At 40.9% G+C, this 10,855-nt stretch overlaps 1 non-coding gene across 1 annotated transcript; it reads right to left on the bottom strand.

The window, feature by feature from the left end:
• Nucleotides 1-7,246: 7,246 nt before the first annotated feature.
• Nucleotides 7,247-7,319, bottom strand: trnar-acg (transfer RNA arginine (anticodon ACG)). Its single transcript has one exon. It is a non-coding gene; the product is annotated as a tRNA-Arg (tRNA).
• Between the last annotated feature and the right edge of the window lie 3,536 nt (nucleotides 7,320-10,855).

Raw genomic sequence — 10,855 nt, 5'->3', positions numbered from 1 at the left:
TTTATGAAATCATGAGGGGCATGGATCGACAACTGGCCTCAATCATTTGCGCAATATGTTGAAGTTCAAAACTAGAGGGCACAGGATTTAGGTGACAGGCACTGAGACACACTAAACAACGGATAGAGAGTGACAGAATGATGGTTGATTTCCAACAGGCATTGGTTAAGCTCAGTCTTTGGTTTTAAAAATAAGCAATTTCTTCGTGAAAGCAGTTTGGCAGATAATTCGTGAATAGAACATTAGGGGTATTAAAATTGAGTGATGTACCGTTGAATAAGTGAGTGGGTAAAATATTGTCCAATGAACTCTGAAATAGAGAATGCCGTATCTATAAGGAACAATCAATAAAAATCTTTTTAATTAAATGTGATATTGCAAGACTCTGAAATACTCACCGAAATGGCTGTGCTGGGATATGAGTCACATTGACTTTTCTGCAGGAGCATCAACTGTTTCAGAAGTCAAATGAATATTTTTCATCTGTTCAGCAATGCCGAAGCCAATATCTATTCCACCATTCCTCTCAGAACCTGACAGGGTGAGCATGCATTGCCTGATCGAAACATTTCGGTTCATGAAACTCGTTTTTCCTTTGAGAAACAGAATGTAGCAGTTATTAAACAACAGATTTTTTCTTTTCCTTTACCAACTTTATATTCAAGCATTCAGTTACACTGAGAGAATGCAGAATTCTTCAACAGTTTTTTTTCCCTCAGATAATCAGCCTCTGCAGTTTTGTGTTCTTTAGTGATCTGAATGACCTGATATTTATGGGGAAAAGAATGTTGCAGTTTTTCTTGCATGCGGCAGAAGAACCAACTGAGTGCTGACAGGTGCATCTTAACTTTCTAAAGCAGTTGAGTGGAGGTGGTGTCGAGTTAAAAGCGCGGATCTTGAAAAGTACCCCTGGTAAGACAGCATCCATGGAGTAGGAAAATCGATTTTCGAGCATAAGTTCTTCGCTAGGTATGTTCGAAACATTGACATTCCTGGTCCTCAGATGTTGCCTAACCACTGTGCTTTCTAGCGCTATTCTTCCTGACTACAAACTCTCGCATCTGCAATCCTCGCCTTCTACTTAGATGGGGGTAGTGTCAGATACTGTTCCTGAGATGTAACAACATGTTCGTAATGATAGTTTGGATATGCAGTTGGAAGCTCATCACAGATGTAAATCATTCTCTACCTCCCAATCTGCCAAGCACATGCAGGTCCTGCACCTCCTTCATTGACATTCTCTAAACACCTGACGCCTGAAAGAAGAAGGCCACATCTTCCGCTTGGGACCTTGATGCCACATGGGATCACCAGTTTCCTCAATCACCCTTCGCTCACATTATTCTAGTTTCATGACTCCAACTCAGCATTGCCCTTATGTCCTGCACATCACCTATCCAACCTACCCGCTCCACCTCCTGTCAGAACTCGTATCTTATTTTCCACCTTTATCTGCTCATCACTTTCTCAGCTATCACGCCCCCAAATTCCCAAACCACCCATTTATCTCTCAGTCCTCACGGCCACAAACCTCATTCCTGATGAGGTGTTTATGTCCGAAACTGCAATTCTCCCGCTCCTCGCATGCTGCCTGAGCAACTGTGTTTTCCATCGCCACACTATCGACTCTGAGTTCTGGCATCTGCAGTTCTCACGTTCTCCACGGCGCAGTATTGTGTAAAAGTGACATTAAGTTCATTTGCTCAATCGGTTCTTGATGGAGTATTGAGTGTCTTTCTGCAATTATCGTTATAGAAGGGATGTGACAGCACTGGAAACTATGCAGACCAGATTAACCAGGATATTGTCTGTTCGTAGAATTTCAGTTATGAAGATTGTTTGGACAGACTGTGCTGTCACAAACATGCTCTCTTTTAAAAATAAACAACGGGCTGTACTTTTCCTCAAGGGTTATGTGTCTTAACTTTTTTTTTATCAAAGGCATTGTAAATCAGTTCAGGCTCCGAATCAGATGAAGTCTTATAGTGATGTAATTCTTCGCTGTGAGGCCTTTTTTTCCTCCATCAACAGCTGAGGCTTGAGGCCAAAGACTCTATATTTCAGAAATGAACTGTATAATGGGAAAAGAGTGGTCATTCTGGAATGCTGAACTCCAGTTTTTAGATGCTGCAGCAGTGGTGCACTAATTAATAACTTCTCTCCTTCTGCCGTTCTCATTTTAAGCCTTAGCTTCTGTTTCATTTTCACCATGTTAAATGTGCTTTTTTTTCTGCATGTTGTGTACTTTCAAAACAATGTAAATCAGTCTATTTTGGAAGGACTAAGTTCTGTGGGTATTCTATATATATTATTTTTATTTTTGTATTCGTGATTTTGTGAATTTTTATAATTAGCTAATTGGGTAATTATCACTGTACACTTAACGACAAAGAATATAATGTTACGATCTGGGTTGTCTGCTTAATAAATTTTTGAATAATTTAGCCTAGCACATAACAAATTGGAAGATAGTTGATGGATTAAAAGAGCAACTGATATGTGCCTGCGTCTTTATTTCGGGTGTTGATTTGGATTGTCGTGGACAGTTCTTGGGAAAGCATGTCTCATTTAGGTACAAAGGGTTGTTTGACTATGGACGATGAAAAGTTGGCATTTTTACAAAAAACTGATTCAGGCCAGGCTTCTGGAATAAGCAAAAATGCTGGGGTTGTATTTGCCTCTTTCTGTGAGAAAAGGAGAGGTCACTCCCCGCAGTAGCTCAGCATTTCACCCAGCTGGAAAATTCATGAGAATTTGCAGAGATGTTTAAATGTTAACTGAATATGAAGCAGCTTGAGTTAGACGCGAGAGATAAGGAAAAGAGACCAGATTTCAAAGAGTTTCAGGTACGATTCGAAGAAGAGAGAGCAGAAGAGCAGAGAGAAAGGGAGACAGAGATTGAACTTCAGAAATTGGCAATTACTAAAGGAATTCACATTAAAACGCTGGAGATAAATGCTGAAGATAAGATTACACTGGAAGAGCATATTTTTAAAACGACAGAGAGCAGCTGAAATGGCTGATTGTAATGAACTGATCCATAAAACAAGGATGGGCTTCCAGAATCATTGTAAGCCTGCGGGATAGAAATTGGGCAAAGAGAAATCCTCACGTGGAAAGGGAAAGTTAAATCTCTGTGAAGATCATGAGGATAACTTATCACAGGATATAAAGGAAAACCTTGAAGGGAACAAGTTCTGAGTTTTTCATTGCAATAAAGTAGGCCACATGAAATCAGTATTGGAGAACTATGTAAAGTATTGTAAAATCAAATGCAGGAAAACAAAGCAAGCCTGGATGCTTTGTTGGCATGGTAATAGAAAGCACAGTGGAGGCTAGAAAGCTTCATCAGAGCGCAAAAGCCGATCAGAGGTTGGTAAGGGGAAAGTGCCATGTCTGCTTGAAAAATATACCTGCAAAGTTAAAGGTTATTTACCTTGGCGAGGAGTAGCAAATAGACAGGTAGCAGTATTTAGGGACACAGGATCGTCTCAGTCTGTGATGCCGAAGGATGGGGAAATATGTACTCCAGAAGAACTATGTGTACAGGAATTCATGGTGGGACGAAACATTGTTCAGTGATGTACAGTGAAGCTAGAGTTTGCGGAAAAAGAGCGGGGAGTTTGTAGTGGGAGTTCTGGACAAACTCTCAGCTCCAAGAATACAATTTGTGCTTTCAAATGATATAGCTCAATCACCGGTTAGCCTGCTCCATACTCCAGTTGAAAAGCCAGTCGAGCTGCAGGCAAGAGTAGCAATGCAGGACGTTGATAAAGAAATTTTCCCAGATTGTCTTTCCGCAATCACAGAGTCACAATCGAAAGCAGGAGAAATCAAAAGGCACGGATTAGGAAGCTGAAAAATGATTGCATCCATTTATGTTAATTAGTACTCATTCCCATCTTTTATTGAATGTAGGGAATCTACACAATGCATCAAGATTACAATGTTTTTAATATCAAGTAAGTGGGACACAGTAGGGGACAAACGTTAAAAATGCAAGTATATTCAGCTCAGCTATGCTACTGAGTTACAGCAGAAAGATGAAAAATTAAATCACTTGGATCAGAAGACATATATTCGGAAGGAGAGTGAATGCATCCCTGTGTGATATTATTTAGCAAATGATATGTTAAGGAGGAAATGGAGACCAACATATATTCAAGTATGTTAACAACGGGCAGAATGTTTTTTCCCAGTAGGGTACAGAAAAGTGGTGCTGCGAGTGCCACATGTGCCAAAAAATTGGATGTCACTTAGGCGTGAGGAAAATGGAGGCTAAAATACATTAACATTTTTACTGGCCTGGATTGCAGATGAATGTAATTGAATTTTGTCTGACGTGTCATACATTTCAAACCAAAAAATAAAGCCTGCACCTTTAATACCTGCTGCAGCGTTCAAGGAATATGTCTTAATTGTCTTGATGCATTGTGTAGGTTCCCTACATCCAATAAAAGATGGGAATAAGTATTAGTTAATATAAATGGATGTATTGACGAGATTTCCAAATGCTGTTCAATTCTGCAAGATGACAGCTAAAAGGATTGAGGAAAAATTACGATTTTTAAAAAAAAACTAAATAAAGACTACTATCAGAGATACAATTAGATCAAGGCTCAAACTTCACATCCTACTTTCCAGGGAGTATATAGATAGCTTCGGATTAAAACGAATCAAATCCACTGGGTACCATTCAGAATCACATAGTGCACTGGAAAGGCGACGTCAGTTATTAAAGACTATGTTGAGGTTTTATGGTTCGGAGTAGCCAGATTATTTCCATAAGGGAATTGCGTCAGTGCTGCTTGTGATCTGAGATATTTCGAAAGAATCCACAAAACCAAGATCATCTGAGACCAATTTGGGGCATAAAGAAAGAGGACCATTAAAATTTAATAAGGAAATAATAATAAGTCAGATTACAGAGACCAAGCATTTGGACGATTTGTCAAATTTTAGAATTGGACTAAATAATGTTGGAGAGTTGTCGAGGCAGCACTTAAAATTATCGCAGCAACTGGTGAAGCCGGAAGTGTATGAGAAACAAAAAAATCAGAATTTTGCCACTGGGAACAATGTATTTATTTAAATTTCATTAATTGGTGAAAATTTAAAGCAAGGTTTCGAAGACCTTATCAAATTAAGAGGAAATCGAGTGAGGTTAGCTACTTGATAGGAACTCCTGGCATGAAGGAATCTCACAGAACGTGTGATGGGAATATGCGCTAATGGTATTTTGGCAGAGAATGAATGCAAGAGGAGAATGCGTTATTGAATACAACACACTGGGAAGAACCAATTTCAGCGAATTCTGCATTGGACGTTCCTGCTCTAAAATTGGACAATGCAAAAGTTGTCCAATATTGGTAAAGTTATTCAGTTCTCTTCCAGAAGAAAATCGTAAGAGTTATTACTCTTGCATGCTGAAATAAACTGGGAATTAATAACCAATTTGTAGATGATGTAAATATAGTAGTTGCTTTTCTGATTTTGTAACATCCTTGCAGGCATAACCCTATAAAGTTGGTGCAAGTTTATAAGGAGATGTCACGTATGTTCCAAGATGGCATAACTAAAGTGAGTTTCAATAAATGGAGTTCACCCATCATCATGGTGCCTAAGTCAGGTAAGACCCAAAAGTTATGTGTGGACTATCACAAAGTCAATGTTGTCAGAAAGACTGGTGCATCTACGCATCTGCAGTTGGAGGACTATGTGGAAGAGATTGGAAGAGCAACTTACATTTCCAAGTTGGACTTCCTCAAAGGTTACTGACAGTAAACTTTGTCGGAACGATCAAAGGCAATTTTGTAACGCCAACTGGACTGCAGAAATTTAAAGTAATGCCGTTTGTGCAAAAAAAAAATCACTGGTATTTCAGAGGTAAACAGACAAGGTCATTGCTGGATACACAACAGTTTGGTGTGTGGTGTGCCGGCGACATTCAGTCTCTCATGGATTGAATATTTACAGAATTTCTCGGGCTTGTTTGATCGAATACGGAAGTCAAACTGATTTGTAAACCTAACTGAAAGTATATCTGCCAAAGCCAAAGTCACCTTCTTGGGCTATGTCGTTGAACACGGACAAATAGCCCCACGGGATGTGAAAACGAAAGTTATAGGGTATTTTTATACATTGTTGACGAAAAGAGCAGTACGACGGTTTACCGGATTGAGTGACTTTTTCTGAAAGTTTGTGCTGACTGTTAAAAGTGGGACTGCTCAACTCACCGAATTGCTAAAAACAGGCAAGAAACCTCAGCGAACACAAGAATTTGTAAATTTATTTGACAGCCTAAATATTTTGATAACCATTGCCAAAGTATCAGCCACACATAATTACACGAAGGTTTTCAATGTGCCAGTGATGTGAATGTCTCTCATCTTCTGCCCCTCTAATATCGACCTGTAAACCAGTTTCATTTGTATTCTGTGTTTATGGGGTTTAATTATCAGGACTGTTGTGTATTTTTTTGAAAATCTAAGGAAGTCTACTTTAGATAGCTAGGATCTGTGGGTATTTTATATTCTGTTCATTGTGTTTCATTCCTTAGTTTTGTGAATAATTTTCTCTCTGTTTTAAAAACTGGAAGTCAACCTAGCTAAAGTATTCTAAGTAAATCTTACTACACACTCACCAAAACAAACAGCGACGTTACCCTCTGAATTTCCTGCATAAGAATGTTTTGATTGGTCTGGCCTAGGCAAAATGGGGTTATTTTTCTCAGAGCAGAGCTGATTGTGAGGTGACATGATTGACGTGTACAAAATAATGAGGAGCATGGAATTACAGATTGAAGGAAACAGTTGCTCTTGATCGATCACCAGGGTTTGTCGATTTCAGACAAGATGCAGAAAGCTTTGAATAGATTTGTCGGAAAACTTTATCAGTCTGCAGGTGTAAGATTCTGGAACTGACTCTCTATAAAGATTAGTTGGACATTGAACTTTCCATTCTTCTCTGAATGCATGGGCCAAGGAGTTTCAAAGAAATGCTCAATACCGAGCATTCCCGCGAGCAACAGTGATGCAATCGGTGGCTTTGCGAAATGGAAAGGTACCCATGACCAACGTGTGCGACTATTCGGCTTCCCTCCTCTGATGACGCTGGAACATTGACCCTCAGGTTTTCGTGGACATTTAATGAAGGCATTCTTATTCCTGCAGATTAAAAACTCACACCTTATTTCGGCTGAAGAGAAATCAGTTTTCAAATGCATAATAAACGCCTGCATTTCCCTCGAGCCAGGTAGGACTCGAACCTACAGTCTCCTGATCCGTAGTCAGGGGCGTTATCCATTGCGCCACTGGCCTGATGCGCTGGCAGCTGTATAAGAGCCGTGATGTTAGCACGGACATGATTAATAGCAGTGCTGTGCACGAATTGAACAAGCAACAAAGATAATTACTGTCACTGCTTCAGTCCAATCTTCACCACCTTTCAAAGCAGGTTTTTGTTCAAAAAAAAAGGACACGGATGTCCATTATTTTCGTATCTGAAAAATTTACAGCAAGGTAAGGGACAGAGGTGTTCATGGGGTACACTTTCCCCTCAAGCCCAGTCACTAATACACAGCCAAACGTCTCCCAACAACACCACATCCTACTGGACCACAACAATGATTTCAAACAATATCACTTCTTTTCACCTCTGTTCATACTAAAGATAGATAAACCAATGGTGACCTGATAAATTAAAACAAGATAAAACTGAACCAGGAATAGCGGCGGCTGACTGGGGTCTGTTTCTGGGAAGGAGACTGAGGCTGTCTTTGGCTTAATTGGCGAGCCTAGAGCCACTGTGTTTGGGTCCAGAGTCATATAATGACCAAACATGAAGACTCTAACTGGGCTCCAACACCTGGTGCTTCCCTCTCCTTTCGCTCTCACTCACCAACTATCGATTGAAGACAACAACATTTCGTTCCAATGTCACTCGCCGCAAGCATGCTCTCCAATCATGTTAACCCTGTGCATGCTGCAGGACCCATCCGATCTGATGATGTATAATGCCCAACAGCGTAGAAGAGGCAGTTCTACATGACCAAGCTGTAGGCATTGGTGTTCCAACCAATCAGAGAAACTCATGGGCGCGCTGGGGGCTCTGATCAATCATAGAATGCTGTTGGGCTCAACTAATCTATCCAGAACTTCCACATCCCAACGCTCAATCAAACTTCGCTTGAAAAATTCTTCCAGTTCAAAACACAATTGTTAGGGATGACTCTGTTCCCTTTCCCGCAGGTGAAAGTGAGGGCTGCAGATCCTGGAGATCAGAGTCAGCATGAGAGTGGTGCTCATGCGGACGTCTTCTTCCCCCATCTAAAAAAAATCAGCAGACAGTTCACCACAGTTTTCTATGAACAATTCTCTATGAACAATTCTATTTTATCTTTCCTGAATGAAACACATATTTTTTTTTCACGTGGCACCTTATTTTGTCTGGTATGACAGTTTGCAACATCTGTCACACAGCTTTAAACGGTAATCCTGTCAGTACTGAATTAATTTACAAAACTTTCGCATGGCAAACTGAAAGTGTGCATACCTTTTAAAGATGAGGAAATATGTCTGAATATCTGAATGTGACTTGGATATGCTTACTGGTGACAGGAAGTCGTGGAAGGTATACATTTTCTACTGACAGACTATGCAGTCTTCAGGACCCAGCATAGAGTTCAATCATTTCAGACCCGTCCGCCTTCTTTCACATTCTTTTCGCACCCGCATGTCCCATTAGTTTCAAAAATGGATCATTGGACTCGAAACATTAACTCTCCTTTCTCTCCATAGATGTAAAAGAGCTGTTCAGTTTTGTTGAGACATTTTGTCTTTTCTTCAGAGAACGTTTTTCCATTGAAGGTTGCAGGAAGCGTCTGATTCCAGGAGAAGATGTTCTGAGGAGATGATAACAATGACAAATGACTGGAACATTTCCACTGCAAAGGTAGACGAGCCAGCCTGGGGCTGTTTATCCAAGTGCAGAGAAGGCTGTGTGAGAAACTGATTAACGTGCACATATTATGAAGAAGAGAGATATGTGTGACAGAAATAAGCATGTTTTGGGAAGTAATAATACGTAGTAGCATAGATATAAAGCAAGAGACAAGCGATTCAGCGGAAATTGAGAATAAATAATTTCAAACAGACACTGGTATTTGTCTGGACTTCACTATCTGAAAGTGTGGAATAGCTACATGTCAGTAGAATATTTGAGCAGTGTGTAGACAAACACTTGAATAGCCAGAGCACACTAGGATAAGCACCTGGTATTGGAAAGTGTGACGAAGGCAGACCTACGTGAGATGGGAGTCCCGAGGCAAAGGCAACCCTGTGTGCTTAAAAATGCCTGCTTGCGCGGCTCTGTGGCGCAAGAGAAAGCCCGGTGGATTTCCTCGTGATTGCTGAAGTTGACATTCCAAGATCATCGATATGTGTCTCAGCAGAATCGTGGTTTAGTTCTTGTTTGATATGTGATCAGACCAGACTCGGCTGCTCCATTGCAAAACCTGCAATATTGGAGCAGGAACCCAAATGCCTTGAAACGGACCTTTTTTATTCGCACAAATGAACATTTTCGATGTCTATTGAAGATAGAGCTCGATTATTATATCTGTTAGCCAGTAGGAAACACGATGATGTTGATAGGCTATAAAAAAAAACATTAAGATACTGGCTCAGCCATGATGATATCGAATGGCGGGGCGGGGCAGGAGCTGTGTGAATAATGGCCTCCTCATGTTCCGTCCTGACTGGGCTGGTTCTGGCCCAGGTCTTTAAACACTAACATAATGAGGGCAACGTGAATCTACATCAAGAAATATTAAGGTCTCACGTGTAGCTAGCTGCCCTCTCAGCTGGATTAGACAAATCCTGTCGCAGATTCAGATCAGAAAGTGGAGATTTCTGATTGCTCTGTCAGGCTGAACAGAGGCTTCCAGGTGGACCAATGAAACAGACGTCCACGTGGATTCTGGGGATTCAGGGGCAGACTCGCCCTTGCAAGGCTGGAATTCTGACCAAGGTAATGAATATGAATATATGACATTTTGAATATTACTCTGGATTCTTGCTACTTTGCACTGTGGTGGCATAGTGGTTCATTGATTAGCATTGCTGCCTCACAGTCTTGGGCAACTGACTGTGTGGATTTTGCACGTTCTCCCTGTGACTGCATGGGTTTGCTTAGGGTACTCCGGTTTCCTCCTTCAATACTAAGATATACAGGTCATTTCAATTGGTCATGCTAAATTTCCCGTAGTGTTCGGTGCATCTGTCAAAGGGAAATGGGTCTGGGTGGGTTGGGCCAAAGGGCCTGTTTCAACACTGTAGGGAATGTAATCTAATCTAAACTGGAATTCAATTAGGTCTTGCATAGCATTGCGCTTTGTATACTATTTATACAAACCATGCCACGTGCTCTTTGATGTCGTAATGCTGAAGATTATTGACGGTGTGTGCAATGTTGGTCAATGCGTCATATGAACTTTCCAAAGGAACTTGGTGCAGTGTCAGTGAATCGAATTCTGTGACGAATTGAAACTGATGGAAGGAAAATCCCAGTACAGTAGTGAACAAACGTTGCCCGTGATCAACGCAGAAAGCCACGGTAAGCTTATATTCAGTAACCCCTCCCCCATTCACCTATTGTACTCTATGCCATTTTCTCCCCCCTCCCACCCCGCCCCCGCCATCCTCTAGATTATCTCTCCACTCTTCAGGCTCTCTGCCTTTATTCCTGATGAAGCACTTTTGCCCGAAACGTCGATTTCGCTGCTCCCTGGATGCTGCCTGAATTGCTGTGCTCTTCCAGCACCACTAATCCAGAATTATATTCAATAACGTCTTTT

The sequence above is a fragment of the Hemiscyllium ocellatum genome, chromosome 14, assembly GCF_020745735.1.
Source record: "Hemiscyllium ocellatum isolate sHemOce1 chromosome 14, sHemOce1.pat.X.cur, whole genome shotgun sequence".
Classification (NCBI taxonomy): Eukaryota; Metazoa; Chordata; class Chondrichthyes; order Orectolobiformes; family Hemiscylliidae; genus Hemiscyllium; species Hemiscyllium ocellatum.
The sequence above is the reverse complement of the archived record's forward strand: the minus strand, read 5'-3'. Positions and strand labels throughout refer to the sequence as shown.